Below are 17684 nucleotides of genomic sequence, written 5' to 3' on the forward strand. Positions count from 1 at the left end.
CTGATGAGCATAGAGTTTTCCTGAGTGAAAGAGAAAATAGGAAAATATGTCTGGTTTGTGATCCTTGGTTTGTGTCCTGGGGAGGGGGTCTGCAGGTTCTGGGTATAAAGGGGGCCCTCTAAGAGGAGACAGGACATTGTCCCCTGCCCCTATAGGAACTAGTAAGGGAGAAAAGTCTGTAGAACCTGGATCTGGGGAGACTCTTTGGAAGGAAGGAGTAGGGAAGTTGCCCACTCAAGCCAGTGTTCAGACCCCCTGTTCACTCTGAGGCCATAGTCCAGGTTATTTGCACACTTTCTCAGATCAACCTATGAGACACTGAAGGTCACAGGTTTAATTTATTAAGCCACCAAAGCACCAATGCAGATGGCCACTTTCACAGTTTATTCACAGTAACTGCTCCGGCATCCTGCAGAGGCCATCTGGCATCCTGCAGAGGCATCCTGTGACAGTTGGTTTGGAATATTCCGTATTCTGAGTCAGTTAGCAGTTGAGCAGACCACTCACTGGTCACTAAGCATAGCCAACTGGTCCCTGGGAAGGCTCCAGCTCCACGTGACACAGCTGGTGATGTGCATGCTGGGGGAGGATGGCCACAGTGGGTCTTCCACCGGCACTCCAGGGGGTTTCCCTTGGGGTTAACTGCCTTGTGTTTTGGGTTATGGATTAACACCTAGAGGTGGGAGGCTGAATTAGCATCTGGTCTTTTCTGTTGGCTCAGGCACCTCCTCCAGCAGGAGCGTCCAAGAAAGAGACTTGGTTCTGGGCGACAGGGCATGATCTCTGGTGCCCTGGGCAGGTCTTGGGTGTTCAGGGATCTCTCTCCCCAGGGAAACAACTCTATTCCTGTCCTGGACCCCATCCTCATCTGTATGGTAACTCCTGGCATGTCAGTTCATCTCTGTGAATTTCAGGGCCTCCCACTGTAGAATAAATGAAACAAGATGGGATTGGGAGGGAGACAAACCATAAGTGACTCTTAATCTCACAAAACAAACTGAGGATTGCTGGGAGGAGGGGGGTTGTGAGAAGGGGGGTGGGGTTATGGACATTGGGGAGGGTATGTGCTATGGTGAGTGCTGTGAAGTGTGAAAACCAGGTGATTAACAGACCTGTACCCCTGGGGATAAAAATATATGTTTATAAAAAAAAATAAGAATAAGGCTTACAGCCTCTGCCCTGCCCTCACCCACCTCACTAGGGCCCACCTGGGAATTACAGGAGATGGTCACATGTATTGTATTGTCCACGAGCTGTGAAACATCATTCCCATGTAAAAGCTAAGAGGGAGCTTCCTTCCTCCCTGCTGTGGAGCCATCCAAATCCGCTCTCTGGATTCAACCACTACCAAGTGTCTATTTCCTTCTTGCAGTCACTCAGGGATTGAACACTTAGGGCAATTAGGAAACACCAGTCATCTGTTTGTTTGTTTTTGTTTTTTTGTTTTTTTTTGTAATAAGGCTTTCTTGTATTTAATTATGTTTAGGCTCTTAACATAATAGTAAAAAAGTAGGCCATATTCACATTTGAACATCTCAGAACAGGGAATTACACAGAGTGTTTTTGTCACTTTCTCAGGCACTTGTGACTTCTAAATGGAGTTTGAACCCAGGCCATCAGTCATGGATAGTGCCCTTTGCTGCATTTCTCTAATGCCTTAGTGAAATAAAAGTATTTGATCACAGGATCTGTCTATAGGGTGTTCTAAGCGTATAGCCAACCACAAGAACTCCAGAAGTCCTACTTGGATTCAGGAGGCTCTACTGAGCGGGCAGCAGGTGGATAATGGGATGAAAGGATTGAATTAGGAATAGATGATCACCCATTTCCCTGTGTTCTTCTGCCAGCAAGTTGTCCACAGTTCTCTCTATTGTGATGCATTTCCTGGGATCTTGCTTCAAGGATTAAGAAGAAATGTTCACATAAGGTGAAGAATATCAACTGGTCCTAAGCAGTGATTCAGGAAACTCTACCTCTGGCCACACAACAGAGGGCACCCTATAGATGACCCACTTGAAGGTACTGTGGAAATGGACTCATTAGGTTCATTCAAGAATAATGATTCTATTTTATTCCCTGGCCTATCTTTAAGAGAAAACCATAAAAATGTTAAGCCACATTCTTCTCTTGTGTATGCAAAGATAAATGAGCAAGCCATTCAGTATTGCTGTAGCTCTAGAATACAGGTACTTTTCAAACTCAAGAATGGGTTTCCTTTTAACAGTAAACAACATCTTTAGTTAACATATAGACTTTTAGCTGATTTTTGAACATTGGCTGAAACAGATCTTTGACTGAAAAAGTGTTTTCAGATTTTAAAAAATTAATAGGTATTATTTATAACAGGAGGTTTAGATGAATGTAAGAGTTGAACAGATAATATAGAAAGCTCCCATAACCCATGCCCCCTGATTCATCCATTAAGGACATCTTACATGAATGTGGTCCATTTGTTATAATTTGCAAAACAATATCAATACACTTCTATTAACTAGAAGTCCACGGTTTACATTAAAATTCACTCTTTGTGCTTTGACATTCTGGGGGTTGTGACAAATGTATAGTGTTGTGTATCATCACCATGCCAGGATTCTTTTTTTTTTTTTTAACTTTGATAGATTTATTACAGACGGAAAAACAAAACCAATATAAAAAAGAGTTGAGTTAAATATTTGGCTATATCTGATGTACTTTTCCTACTAGGTTTCCTACTAGGTTTGTGAAATCAGTGAGAACATAACTGGTGACAAATGATGGCTGGTGATACAATTTATTGTCACAGATACCATTTAACACAGACATCAGTCTAATTCAATAGAAGTTTACCAAATGATTGGTCAAAAATCTATCATGACTCTACCTTCTTCCAAATTTTTGCTACTTATAGAACATTGAAACATTAAAATTTTTGTGAATTTTCACTGGCGTGTTTCTTTTTTTTTAATTTTTTTTATTTTTTATAAACATATATTTTTATCCCCAGGGGTACAGGTCTGTGAATCACCAGGTTTACACTCTTCACAGCACTCACCAAAGCACATACCCTCCCCAATGTCCATAATTCCACCCCCTTCTCCCAAACCCCCTCCTACCAGCAACCCTCAGTTTGTTTTGCAAGATTAAGAGTCGCTTTTGGTTTATCTCCCTCCCAATCCCATCTTGTTTCATTGATTCTTCTCCTACCCACTTAAGCCCCCATGTTGCATCACCAGTTCCTCATATCAGGGAGATCATATGATAGTTGTCTTTCTCTGCTTGACTTATTTCACTAAGCATGATACGCTCTAGTTCTATCCATGTTGTCGCAAATGGCAAGATTTCATTTCTTTTGATGGCTGCATAGTATTCCATTGTGTATATATACCACATCTTCTTGATCCATTCATCTGTTGATGGACATCTAGGTTCTTTCCATAGTTTGGCTATTGTGGATATTGCTGCTATAAACCTTCGGGTGCACGTGCCCCTTTGGATCACTACGTTTGTATCTTTAGGGTAAATACCCAATAGTGCAATTGCTGGGTCATAGGGCAGTTCTATTTTCAACATTTTGAGGAACCTCCATGCTGTTTTCCAGAATGGCTTCACCAGCTTGCATTCCCACCAACAGTGTAGGAGGGTTCCCCTTTCTACGCATCCTCGCCAGCATCTGTCATTTCCTGACTTGTTGATTTTAACCATTCTGACTGGGGTGAGGTGATATCTCATTGTGGTTTTGATTTGTATTTCCCTGATGCCGAGTGATATGGAGCACTTCTTCATGTGTCTGTTGGCCATCTGGATGTGTTCTTTGCAGAAATGTCTGTTCATGTCCTCTGCCCATTTCTTGATTGGATTATTTGTTCTTTGGGTGTTGAGTTTGCTAAGTTCTTTATAGATTCTGGACACTAGTCCTTTATCTGATAGGTCGTTTGCAAATATCTTCTCCCATTCTGTCAGTTGTCTTTTGATTTTGTTAACTGTTTCCTTTGCTGTGCAAAAGCTTTTGATCTTGAGGAAATCCCAATAGTTCATTTTTGCCCTTGCTTCCCTTGCCTTTGGCCTTGTTCCTAGGAAGATGTTGCTGCGGCTGAGGTCGAAGAGGTTCCATGCCAGGATTCTACAGAAATCCATACATCAGTGCTCCTGGCAGCACTATTCACATTAGTCAAAAAGTGGAATCAACCCTCAAGTCCCTCAAATGATGAATGGATCAATCACAATGTGTTATATACACACAATAAAGTACTATTCACCTATAAAAAAGAATTTGAAATATGCCCAACATGTATGGACCTTGAAGAAATATTATCCTCTATGAGATAAATCTAGCACAGAAATACCAATATTGTATGATTCCACTAATATAATGTCTTTAGAATAGGCAAACTCATAAAGACAGAGGTTATTAAGAGCCAGAAGCAGTGGGGAAGATGGAGTTATCTCTTCCTGGGTATGGAGGTTATGTTGGATAGGATGAGAGAGTTTTGGGTATAGATAGTAGTGATGAATATACATGTGTAAAGATAATTAAAACCACTGAATTGTATACAGACAAATGATTAAAAGGATGAATGTTATATATTCTTCATCACAGTAAAAAAGTTAAAAATCCAATAGACTAGTGATGAATACAGTAGCTGTGTATAAAAAGCATGGAGGCTGAAAAGGTCTTATAACATTTGAATAAGTGTAATTTTGCTGTGCTTTAAAATGGGTAGGAATCATGGGACTCCATCATTGAAACAACATACATTTTAATGTTTGCCTTTTTTAGATAGACCATTTCACATGGATTAAGTTCCCCTTAGCTAGAAAGACAAAGCCTCTATTTCTCATTTCCTTCCTGCTCCTTCTCTTCGCCTGCCTTCAACCACTGAGGAAGATGCTCCAGCAGCTGCTCAGTCCTTGCTGGTTAACCAACGATATGCATACATTCCTGCCCCATGTCCACACCAAGCAAATCTCCCTGAGTAATAAGTGAGCAGCACTTCCAATGTCCTGACAGCTTCTCTGTGCCCTAGCTCCGTCCAAAGGCCTTTTGGAGAACCTTCTTGGAGACACAAGGGAGAAAGTGGTCCCATCTACCACCAAGGGAAGCAAGCCTGTCTTTGAGATAGAAACCTTGCTTCCTTTCTTTCTTCAAAAGAAAATGAAACAATGTGCGTTATAGATGACATCCACAATTTCCTTGTTGGGCGTGGGGAGAATGTTGAGTCTATTATCAACTTATACCTGATTTCAAAGGACATGTGTTGTCTTAATGTTACAGTTAACTCAGGAAAGGTGTCCAATTAATAGGGGACATTTGTGGTCAATTAAATAAGATCAAGATATACACCGATCTATTTCACAAAATTGGTAATTGGGGATATATTTAAGGGATGTGATCATAACTTGGCAACAAATATTTTACGTTAATCCTTTTTCATGTGCTGATGCATGTACCATTTGCTGCCCATCATGACCCCCGGAGCCATACTACGAGCCCCTGGATGGAAACCTGGATAGATTTTTTTTTTTTTTAAGATTTTATTTATTTATTTGACACACACACACACACACACACACACACACACACAGAGCTCACAAGTAGGGAGAGAGGCAGGCAGAGAGAGAGAGGAGGGGAATAAGATTCCCCACCAAGCAGAGAGACCAACGTGGGGCTCAATTCCAGAACCCTGATTATGATCCAGGCCAAGGGCAGAGGCTTAACTCACTGAAATACCCAGGTGCCCCAGATTTTTTTTTTAATTTTTTTATTATATTCATTTAGCCACTGTATAGGAGTACATTATTAGTTTTTGATGTAGTGCTCAATGATCTATTCTTTATATATATATAACACCCAATCTCAGCATATGCCCTCCTCAATACCCATCACCCTGTTACCCCTTCCCCCTACACTTCTCCCCTCTGAAACCCTCAGGTTGGTTCTTGGGGTCCATAGTGTCTCATGGTTCATCTCCCTTTCATCTCCCCTTTCAGATTTCCCTCCCTTCCCCTATGGCACTTCATGCTATTGCTTATGTTCCACAGATGAGTGTAACCATATGATAATTGTCTTTCTCTGCTTGACTCTTCTTTCCTTAACATATTCCCCTCCAGTTCCATCCATGTCAGTGCAAATGGTGGGTTTTCACTGTTTCTGATTTTATATATGGACCACATCTTCTTTGTTTTTTTTTTTAATTTTTTAATTAATTTTCAGCATAACAGTATTCAACCAGTTAGAATGGCCAAAATTAGCAAGACAGAAAACAAGTGTTGGAGAGGAAGTGGAGAAAGGGGAACCCTCTTCCACTGTTGGTGGGAATGCAAGTTGGTGCAGCCTCTTTGGAGAACAGTGTGGAGATTCCTCAAGAAATTAAAAATAGAGCTTTGCTATGACCCTGCCATTGCACTACTGGGTATTTACCCCAAAGATATAGATGTCGTGAAAAGAAGGGCCATCTGTACCCCAATGTTTATAGCAGCAATGGCCACAGTTGCCAAACCGTGGAAAGAACCAAGATGCCCTTCAAAGGACAAATGGATAAGAAAGATGTGATCCATATACACTATGGAGTATTATGCCTCCATCAGAAAGGATGAATACCCAACTTTTGTAGCAACATGGGCGGGACTGGAAGAGATTATGCTGAGTGAAATAAGTCAAGCAGAGAGAGTCAATTATCATATGGTTTCACTTATTTGTGGAGCAAAAACAATAGCATGGAGGACATGGGGAGATGGAGAGGAGAAGGGAGTTGGGGGAAATTGGAAGGGGAGGTGAACCATGAGAGACTATGGACTCTGAAAAACAATCCGACGGTTTTGAATGGGCCTGGGTGGGAGGCCGGGGTACCAGGTGGCGGGTATTAGAGAGGGCAAGGGTTGCATGGAGCACTGGGTGTGGTGCAAAAACAATGAATACTGTTATGCTGAAAATAAATAAAAAATAAATTTAAAAAACATTTTAAAAAAAGAATGGGACCTCTATCTATTCTCAATATGTGTTTCTTTTCCTCTCTTCACCCTAAAGATGGGCTAGTGACTCTATTTGGGGGGCAGGCCACCTCCCCTCATGTCATTTCTTTTCAAAAACAGAGGGATAATGTGTGAGACCAGACTTCAACTTTGGAAAGGAAGTGTTTCCTCTCACGTGAGACCCTTGTCTGTGAAGAGCCACCTGTCTGGACAGCAGGAGTTGGCCGCTGTGCAGCTGCGATGACTCTGAAAGGTCTATGATGACACCATCACCATGGCGACGAGAAATACACCTCTGCTGTCCTTTCCAACGGCCCCTCTTTGAGCTGAGTGAGTCATTGAGACACCTAGAGCTCTCTATATGGGGAACAAGATTGGATTGTGTGGCTGCTGTTGTGGTATGTTCTTACAGATCTCCTGACTGCTGTTTGCTGCTAATCAGATAGTTCACTCTTCCTCCAACTATTCTCTCATCTTTGAAAATTTTCTCTCTCCAACTTGTCATTCAGAGTTATACAAATGTTTTATAGTTTAGTTTTATCCCTTGATTTATATTTTTGGTTATTCTACCAAGCTAGCTGCCTTGACTTTTGTCCTCCATTTTGAAAAATGTACTCCTTCCTTTGATATCCTGCACCTCACCCTTGACAAACTAGGTTTCCCTAGGGGAGAAAACATGGCAACATCTATTTTAATTTACGCCTTTTTAACGTCCAAAATTATACATTCCCATTCCTCCTTTCTGAAAGTGAGAGTGAACCCGGAAAGGTCGATATGGAGGATATTTATGATTGTTTTATCCATGTTTTACAATGTCTTCCTGTACCGTTTATCCCAAAATGGGTATTTCAGGATTTGGGGGACATGTTGGTTTGTTCCTAGAAACAGGCGCCCCAAAGAGATCCAAAGAAGAGAAGAGTCTACATTTCACTTATGACCCCCAAGCAGATGTTTCCCTTTCTCCTTTTGGCTGTTATCCAAAATTACTTTTTCTAGGTGATATGCTGTCTAGGTCATATGCTATCCCCCATCCTTTTCAGTTCCCCAGAAGTAAGTATAGTGAAACTATAAGGACATTTTGTCCTCAGTTACACAATGAATAGCCAGTCTTTCAACATATGGTGAAAGATGGCTAATTAGTTAATGAATTGTGTTAATGAGTGATTGATACCCAAGCACATAGATTGTTAGGAATGCACAAAGAACGATGGGAGGTGGAGACCATGAGTAGAGACAAACTTTACGTGTAAGTGGATAAACATGTACACTTGCCCATAGGATGGTAGCTCGAAAGCAGAAAGAGTCTTCATTAGAGTGGTTTTGATGGGATGTGTTTGTTAGTTCTCTTGACCTTTCCTCCAGATCTCTTTCCAACAGCTAAGCTATGGTTTTCTTCTGTGACAATGGCCTCAGGAACTCATATGTTGTTTGGAGGCACTTATGTTTGTGTGAGGAATACATAATGCAAGGTGGCATTGTTTCACATGCTTTAAAACACTAGACTTTGCAATAGTGACCCTGCCATCCTTTACCCTGGGATTCCTCTCATTTGGCCTGCTGACCATGAGTCAGGCAACTGGAACAATCTAGAGAATAATCATGACTATTTCTGACCAAGGGTCCCAGAGAGTGTATTCAGGGAATCAGCAATTGGTTGTTTTTTCCTTATTGACTTCTTGATACCTCTGATCCATCCAAACGAAATTGTGTTAGGGTCAAACACTTGTATTTAGGCAAAGCAGCTGTGCCACAAAGCAATGGTCTGGGAACTCAAATGCCCAGATGTGACCCAGCTCTGGAAGTTGTGAAATTGTGAGATCTCAGACAAGATCCATACCCTCCAATGAGCCTCCCAGACCATGTGACATGCATTAATTCAGTAATGCTCATCACACACATATTGGATGTTTTGTTTACTCTCCGTATTTCCCAGGTGGAGGAACGTAGGCATAGGGATGAATGTGACCAGGTTCATGGTCTCCTATGTAAAGGAGCCAGGAGGTGAACCTAGGCCTATGGTCCCAGGGTTCATGCTCTAACTACTGAACTGAACTGCACTGACTACTCAGACATGGATTCATTAGTGTCTGTGCATAGAGCTGTAGTCACAGTGTGTACGTCAGGAATTACCTGAGCCAAGGGAAATCCCCAGTGCTGTTTAGCATTATGAGGTCATCTCGGGGGTCACATAGGCCACAGAAGCTCCTGAGCCCCACAAGTACAGACCTTGCCATAGTCCTTACTAGGAAAGGGACATAGAAAGCCTGGTTAGTTCAAAGATATTGAGGGTTTGGAGGCACACTTTAGGACAACCCAGTCAAACTCTGTTTCATTGCTGGGCTACACCTCAGTCCAGTCAGAACTGAGGAGACCCTTTCATCGTATTTGATGGCATTTTCAGTATGAGTAAGACCTAGTAATGCAGAAATCCTGTGAGCCCAGGGACACTCCTGGGACAATAAAATGGACTCAGAGAACCGGTTCATGATTAGCCTTCCCTCCACTGCCCTCATTGCGATTGCCTTGTAGAGCTGAGATAGAGAGTGGTCAGTGTCATGGCATGGTCCCTTTTCAGGGCATGGTACAAATAGAATAAGAATAGGGATCATAAAGGGTGGTTCCTGGCTGACTCAGTCAGGGGAGCATTTGACTCTTGATCTCAGGGTCATGAGTTCAGTCTCCATGTTGGGTGTGGAGCCTACTAAAAAAAAGAAAGAAGAATTGGGGACCTAGTGTAGCATATTGGATAACATTCTCCCCCATAAGCCCTAAAAACATGCTTGAATGCCGTGAATTACACACTTTAGGGACACTGACCAATAAGAACTCAAATGCTCGTAACAGCCTGGTGTCCATCGTCTCTGTTTTGACAGGCTTATCCCTCAGGGTCAGGGAGTGTCCATGCTCCAGTGGGGACCTTGCCTTCTTAAAGAGCTCTCCCATTGTTGGCTAGTAAGTGCAAGCATGGAGAGAGTCCATGCTCAATGAATATATACACCTGGCATCACACAGCAAGACCAGAAGGAAATCAACATAGAACTAAGAGGGTGCTTGGTTTTCAATGATAGGACTTCATTATTTACATATTGTCAACAACTGATGAGATTCCTCACCAAGGACCAAGCAATTTGGTTGCTTCCTAACCAAGCAACAGAATGTCATGCCTAGATTTGAATCTAGTCTCAATGAAAGGTCACCGATTCTCAGGCTCCAAGGAGTATAGAGCAGAGGAGAGATAAATGCAAACAGGTCTGGGTGATCCTCATGGAGTGTCATGAGAGGGGGAGCTTCGCGGGGCTCGGGTTTAGAAGGGTCCCTCCCTATGGGTCCTTTGTATATTCCCGGTTTTTGAAAGAAGATTTTATTTGAGGGGGAGAGAGAGAGAACGGTCATTGGTTATGAGGAAAGTGGGGAGGAGAAGAGGGACAAGTAGGCACCAAGCTGAGTGCAGAAGCAGGGGATGGGCTCGATCCCTGGACTCCAAGATCACGACATGACCCGACGTGAGACACTTAACCCACTGAGCCACACAGGTGCCCCAGAGGGTTCCCCTGAAAGGAGGTGGGACATGGTCCCCTGCCACTTCAGGGTGTAGAGAAGAATGAGGAGTCTATAGAGACTGGGCCTGGGGGAGGGAGGAAGGAACAGGGAAGGTGCCCACTGAGAGCCTGTGCAGCCCCTGTTCACTCTGTGCCAGCCAGCCCTTCGTCCAGGCTGTTTGGAGACTTACTCAAATCAATAACCAAGGAGACACTGAAGGTCCCTGTCTTGATTTTTTCAACCACCAAAGCACTAAGCCAGGTTGCCATTTTACCAGTTAACTGGCAGGAATGGCTCAGGGATGCTGAGTCCTTAGAAGGGAAGCAGATTCTTAGTAGAGCCATCATGGGACAGTTGGTTTGGAATGTCCTGGCTTCTGCATGAGCTTGGGGATCCCAGCAGACCACTGGTCCCTGAGGGTGGTCCACTGGTCCCAGGGAAGGCTCCACATGAGAGAGCTAAGAGTATGAATGCTGTGGGTGGATGGCCCTTGGATTCCACTGGCTCTTCAGAGGGGTTTCTCACGGGGCCATCTGCATTGTGTTCCAGGTTGGGGATTGAAACTCAGTGGTGGGGGGCTGAGTTAGGATTTGGACTGTTCTGTTGGCTCAGGCACCTCCTCCAGGGCATCAAGTGTCTCCCACACTCCCACTTGGGGCAGGAGGATTTGAGAATGGGACTAAACTGAGGAAGCCCTGGTTCAGGACTGCAGGGCATGATCTCAGGTGCCCTGGGCAGATCTCAAGTATTGAGGGATCTCTCTCCCCAAGGATTCGACTCCATTCCTGTCCCAGATTTCCCACTCCTCAGTATAGTCACTCTTGGCAAGTCACCAATCCCTCACTCTCAATGACAGTGTCCTTCTGTCTTTCTCTATAGTCTCATACAGTGTCTGCTAGAGCTTTCCCCCATCTTTTCCTGTGGTAGTAAAGGACACTTAAGCTACACTTAACCTACATTCCAACATTTTACTGATTTTCAAGCCTGGAATACAGGGTTCTTAATCCCAGGCCCCATGTTGCAAGGTCCATTTCCAGACTCATTTCTTCTGTACCTTTGAAACTTTGTTCTATCATCAATATCCCCTTATTTGCTGCTCCTCCAAGCCCCTATTCTATTCTCTGCTTCTACGTATTGGACTATTGGAGGTGCCCCATATAAGTGACATGATGCCATATTTGTCTAACTGGGTCTGGCTTATTTCACTTAAGATGATGTCCTCCAGGGCCATCCAGGTTGTCACAAATGTTGACATTTCCTTCCTTTGCAGGTGAGAAATTCACCCAGCTATGGGCCCGAAGATGGAAACATCATATAAAAATACAACCCACTGATGGATCCCATGAAGGTACCATGGGAATTTATTCATGAATCGGATTCAAGAATAATTACTGTAGGAGCACCTATGTGATGTCCAAATCTTGATTTTGGCTCAGGTTATGATGCCAGGGACCGGAGCTCGGCCCCATGTGTGGCTCCATGGTGGGTATGGAGCTGTTTAAGCTTCTCTCTCCAATTCCCATGCCCTTCCCCTGCTCACACTCTCTCTTTGTTGCTAGAAAAAAAAAAAAAAAGAAAGAAAGAAAAGAAAAAAAGAAGCTGTATCATTATACTAGCCTGTGAGTGTCCCATACTTCAGACAAAGATACCAAGCCATATTATTTTTGTGAACATTGAATTTCAGCTGGTCACTCATGAGTTTATAACCACAAGAATAAAGCTGCATTTGCACCTCGAGTTTGGTAACGTTAAATGGTAGGTATAGTGAAGCTAACATTTGGACATGAGTGTGTTGTTAAACACTAGCCAAAGAGATCTCTTCTTAATTTTTAATCAATAGACCTTAATACTTAGAGTAAGTTTAGAGTATCCTAACAAGTGAAGAGATAATCAAAAAAAGTTCCCTTATCCCCCTTATCCCATAGTGCACCTTTTCCACAAGTATCAAAACCTTCATCATTGTGGAACATTCGTCACAAATAACAAACCAGCCTAGAGATATTATTCACTGAATTCCACCATTGCTATTAAGGCCTGCTCTGTGTTGAGCAGTAGTATGGGTTTTGACAAATGGGCAAAGTCCTGTATCCACCATTTATAGGGTAGGTTCACTGCCATAAAAATCCTGTGTTTCACCTAGTAATACCTTTGCACTTTCTCTAGGAATCAGAGCAACCGCTGATGGTTTGTCATCGCTCTAGATTTCCTTTTTCCAGAATATGATAGAGTTGGAACTGTAAGCCATGTTGCTTTTCCACACTGACAGCTTTCTCCTCTATCTATACAGTTACCATTCATTGATATCTTTCTGTGACTTGACACCTGAATTATTTTTCTTTTCTTTTATTATTTTAGTTAGAGAAAGAGGGAAAGTGTGGGGGAGAGGAGGAGGAAGAAGGAGAGAGAAACTTCAGCAGGCTCCTCCTCAGCATGGAGCTTACCTGACACGGGGTTGAAATTCCTGACCCCGAGATTCTGACCTGAGCCAAAATCAAGTGTTGGGTGTTTAACTGAGAGAGCCGACTACATGCCCTGAAGTTCAGCTCTGTTTTTTACAGAATCCTATTTCATTGTATGGGGATATTGTTGGTTGTTTACCCATTCACCCTGTGAAGGACAACTTAGTTGCCTCGAGTTGTGGTGTTCCTAAAGAAAGCTGATAGAAGCACTCCTGGGCCGGTTTTCATAGGAACATAATTTTTCAGCTCAACTAGATAAATACCTAAGAGTGTGATGGCTGGATTAGACACAGCAAGGCTCTTATGCTTTGTTAGATTTGATAGAATTCACCAGTCCAGCCACCTGGGGCCGGCACCTCCTTTCTGGGAAACGTATGAACTGTGGATTCACTGTCTTTGATATATGCCAATTCAGACAATCTATTTCCTTTGCGTGGGTCTTGAGAGTTTCTGTTTTGGAAGGAATTGGCCTTTTTGCTTAAGCCATCCTAGGATTTTTCCATGTATTACTTTACTTTTTAAAATTTGATTTGATTTTTTTTTTTTCAGTGTTCCAAGTGTTCATTGTTTATGCACCATACCCAGTGGTCCAGGCAATACTGCCCTCTTTAATACCCACCACCAGGCTCACCCATCCCCCTCACTTCTAAAACCCTGTTTGTATCTCAGAGTCCACAGTGTCTCATGGTTCATCTACCCCTCTGATTTTCCCCAATTCACTTTTCCTTTCCTTTTCCTAATGTCCTCCAAGTTATTCCTTATGCTCCACAAGTAAGGGAAACCATACGATAATTCACACTGCTTGACTTATTTCTCTCAGCATAATCTCCTCCAGTCCTGTCCATGTTGATACAAAAGTTGGGTATTCATCCTATTTAAAACAATTTTTATTTATTTTTTTAAATTTCTTTTAACTGTTCCAGAATTCATTGTTTATGCACCACACAAGTGCTCCATGAAATACATGCCTTTCATAATACCTACTACCAGGCTCACCCAGCCTCCCAACACAGCCCCTCCAAAACCCTCAGATTGCTTTTCAGAGACCATAGTCTCTCATGGTTCATCTCGGCTTGACTTGTTTCTCTCAGCAAAATCTGCTCCAGTCCTGTCCATGTGGATACAAAAGTTGGGTATTCATCTTTTCTGATGGAGGCATAATATTCCATTGTATATATGAACCATATCTCCTTTATCCATTCGTCTGTTGAAGAACGTCTTGGCTATTTCCACAGTTGAGCAACTGTGGCCATTGCTGCTATGAACGTCGGGGTACAGATGGCCCTTCTTTTCCCTACATCTCTATCTTTGGGAGTAAATACCCAATATTACTTTTGAATCCTTTCAACCTCCATACGATCTGTAGTGATGATGACTCTTGTGTCCCATGTTAATGTACGTCCTCTCTTATTCTTTCATTTTTCATCAGGCTACAGCTTTATCCATTTCACTGATATTTACAAGGAATGAGCTTGTGTCTTAGTTTAATGGATTAGGTCTGAGTATTTCCCATGTTCCATTTCAATGGTATCTGCAATAATATTATTTTTTTCTCTTGCTCGCTTTCTATGATACTACACTCTTGCCTTGTTTTCTAAGCAAGCCTAGGCATGTTACATCTCTCTGATTTTCTGACACACGACTTTCAGTCCTATCAGTTCCCCCAAGCCCTGCCTTTCCATAAATGTTGGTCAAGGTACATTTGCATCTCATTTGGTGAAAAATATTTTAAAGGTTCTCTTGAAATTTCTTCATTGACCACTGGGTTATTCAGAAATGTATTTTTAAATCACAGCTCCTTGGGGATTCTCCCAAGATTTCTTCCTGTTGTTGATCTCTAGTTGAATTTCATAGAGGTCTGAGAGCGGCTGTTGTATTGAGTCTACTCTTTGATTGTGTTGGGATGTGTTTTCCGGCTGAGAATGTGGTCTCCTGCTGAATGTTCCATGGGAGGTTGAGAAAATGGTGTGTTCTGCGAGAGAGTGTCTGCTCCAGGAAAGCTCGATCCCCTGTTTTCCCTTTTTTGTCTCCTGAGGGCCATGGTTTCCCTGTGTCCTCTGTTTTCCTATGGATCCCAGAAGAGCGTGTTGATTTTTCAGTGTCTTCAGGCTCTCTCTTGTCCTTAGGAAGAAGAGGTGATCTCCATGGTCTTTGCCCATGGAAGTGTCTCTTTTTGTCTTCATGTACCTTCAAACTCCCTTCTCGTGGCCCGAGTCTTGACTTCAATACATCTGGGCACATGCTGTATTTATTCATAGAACTAGTTTTCCAAAACAGCTGAGAAGAACGTGTCTAGATACAAGCTTTTGTACTAAAACACACATTTTCTTTTACATTACGTCTTTGATGACATCTGGCTAATTTAATTAATCTGCCTAAATTATAGGTATAGAGAAATACCAGCAGCATGCCTTCACTCAGCATTTGCCCACCCCAGAGGTATAGACTGGTGAAAATAGAAACAAGATATATTTCAATATATACCCATTGATTATCCAGCCTTACACACAATGGCAGGCAAAGAAATCTACTGATAGAGATTGATAGAAAAGCAATGACCTTACATATCTAACCCACATTCATATCAAGCAATACTCTCCGAGCTATTCATTTTTTTAAGATTTTATTTCTCAGAGAGAGAGAGTGAGAGAGAGAGAGAGAAAGCACAGTCAGGTGGGAAGGGCAGAGGGAGAGAGAAAGAGCAGGTCCTCCCTGAGGAGGGGCCCCCCACGTGGGACTGGATCATAGCATCCTGAGAGCATGACTTGACGGGAAGACCAGTGCTGAAAGAACTGAGTTTCCAGGCGCCCCTCCTCGAATTAATCTTGAACAGCACCACCAATGTGCTGATGGGTACATTCTTGATGTCCTTCCAGATGTGTCTGAGAAAATCTCAGTCTGTGAGACGCTTTGCCATAAGCCCAAAGAAGAAGAGGACCAGAGTGTTGCCAAGGTGAGGTTGCCTCTCTTTTTCCCCAAGGAGCAAGCATTGCTTTCTTGGTTTCTTTCATCAAATTCAGATGACAATCAAATTATACACTATATGTTGGTGAATTGGACATAATAAAAAAATTCATTTTCCTAATGTAAATTTTTTGTACATGGAAGTAAAATGGTTTTTTAAAGATTTTATAACTTTATTTGACAGACAGTGATCACAGTAGGCAGAGAGGCAGGCAGAGGGAGAGGTGGAAGCAAGCTCCCCGCTGAGCATAGAGCCCGATGCTGGGCTCAATCCCAGGACTCTGTAATCATGTCCAGAGCCAAGGCAGAGGCTTTAACCCACTGAGCCACACAGGCACCCCCAAAGTGAATTTCAAACTGTATGTGTGTGTGTATGTATGTGTATATATAATTTTATATACATATATATGTATAAACGTGTATATATATATGTATATGCTTATATATATATACATACATATAAATATATGTGTGTTTATATAAGTATACATATCCATATATATACACATACGTGTGTATACACACACATACACATTTGAGAGGACATATGTATAATTTCCCTTTTGCGGAGAGTCCTGAGTGGTTGTTTCCTGCCCACCATCGTCTGATTCAAGAGGATATTTACCACTGGCAACAGCAAATCTTGTTAGAATTGCTGTGGTATGATCCTTTCCATCCACAAGAGTTTCTCTTGCTTGGATGAAGAATTTTGTAGTTGCCATCCTGAGTGGACTGGGTAGACACATCTCCCAGGAAAAATAACTTCATACAGGCATCCAGGTCCCACTCTTGGGGCCTTGGATTCAATCACTGTGTTCCATCTGGTTTCCTAATGTCATTCAGAGAACTAAAGATCAGTACAGGCAGACAAGTATACAGCACGGCCAGAGACTCATGGTGTCCTCTTTTCTGTGCCTGCAGCCTCAGGAAACATCAACAGAGGGAGGCGGTACGTATTCTGGACTCAGTCTCTTCCTGGGGAAAAACTCTAGCTGGTAAGGCAGGTGGGGCCCCCTTGCAATCTTCAGTCTGGAGAGCCTCCCTGATTGGGGGTTCTTGGTAGGACTCTTGGTGGTTTGGGGACAGGCATATTTCCCAGGTGACAAAGTATGCTCTTTTGTCTGCAAGACTAGGAAGCCAGTGGGTTCTGTGTGTGTGCTGTGAGTTTGTGTGCATGAGGTTTTTGGTTGAGGTGTCTTTTGTGGCTCTATGTAGTGTGATTGTGAGTGGGTGATTTTTTGTGGGAAACATGGAGAGACAGAGGCGGAAAGATACAGACAGAAAGACAGAGAGGGAGAGATGAATAGAGCAAGAGAGAGCGTGTATATTTCTGCAGGAGATAGATTCTACCACCACTGCCACTGGCCAAAGTCAACATTCTCAGAGAAAAGAATAAACCTCATCTAGGGCACACGTTCTAGCCGTGGGAGACCCCAAAGGGGCAGTTCAGCCCCTGCCAGCCAACCACATGACCCCACATGATCTAACCCCTGTTCATATCAAGCAATACTCTCCGAGCTATTCATTTTTTTAAGATTTTATTTCTCAGAGAGAGAGAGTGAGAGAGAGAGAGAGAAAGCACAGTCAGGTGGGAAGGGCAGAGGGAGAGAGAAAGAGCAGGTCCTCCCTGAGGAGGGGCCCCCCACGTGGGACTGGATCATAGCATCCTGAGAGCATGACTTGACGGGAAGACCAGTGCTGAAAGAACTGAGTTTCCAGGCGCCCCTCCTCGAATTAATCTTGAACAGCACCACCAATGTGCTGATGGGTACA

At 42.8% G+C, this 17684-nt stretch overlaps 2 long non-coding RNA genes across 4 annotated transcripts in view; one reads left to right on the forward strand and one right to left on the reverse strand.

Moving 5' to 3' along the window:
* LOC309857263 overlaps nucleotides 1–17684 on the reverse strand; it is a 60742-nt gene that overhangs the window by 31533 nt on the left and 11525 nt on the right. The gene's annotated exons all lie outside the window — the stretch shown is intronic.
* On the forward strand, nucleotides 497–16858 carry LOC309857257. Of its 3 annotated transcripts, XR_014307582.1 has the most exons (4): nucleotides 7300–7346; nucleotides 11759–11836; nucleotides 15824–15900; nucleotides 16833–16858. It is a non-coding gene; the product is annotated as an uncharacterized lncRNA (long non-coding RNA). The 3 variants fall into 3 exon arrangements; XR_014307581.1 differs by lacking the exons at nucleotides 7300–7346; nucleotides 11759–11836; nucleotides 16833–16858 and adding exons at nucleotides 497–567; nucleotides 1848–2019 and having other exon boundaries at nucleotides 15824–16080; XR_014307583.1 differs by lacking the exon at nucleotides 16833–16858 and having other exon boundaries at nucleotides 15824–16080.

The sequence above is a fragment of the Mustela nivalis genome (assembly GCF_964662115.1).
Source record: "Mustela nivalis genome assembly, contig: HAP1_SCAFFOLD_568, whole genome shotgun sequence".
NCBI classification, from domain to species: domain Eukaryota; kingdom Metazoa; phylum Chordata; class Mammalia; order Carnivora; family Mustelidae; genus Mustela; species Mustela nivalis.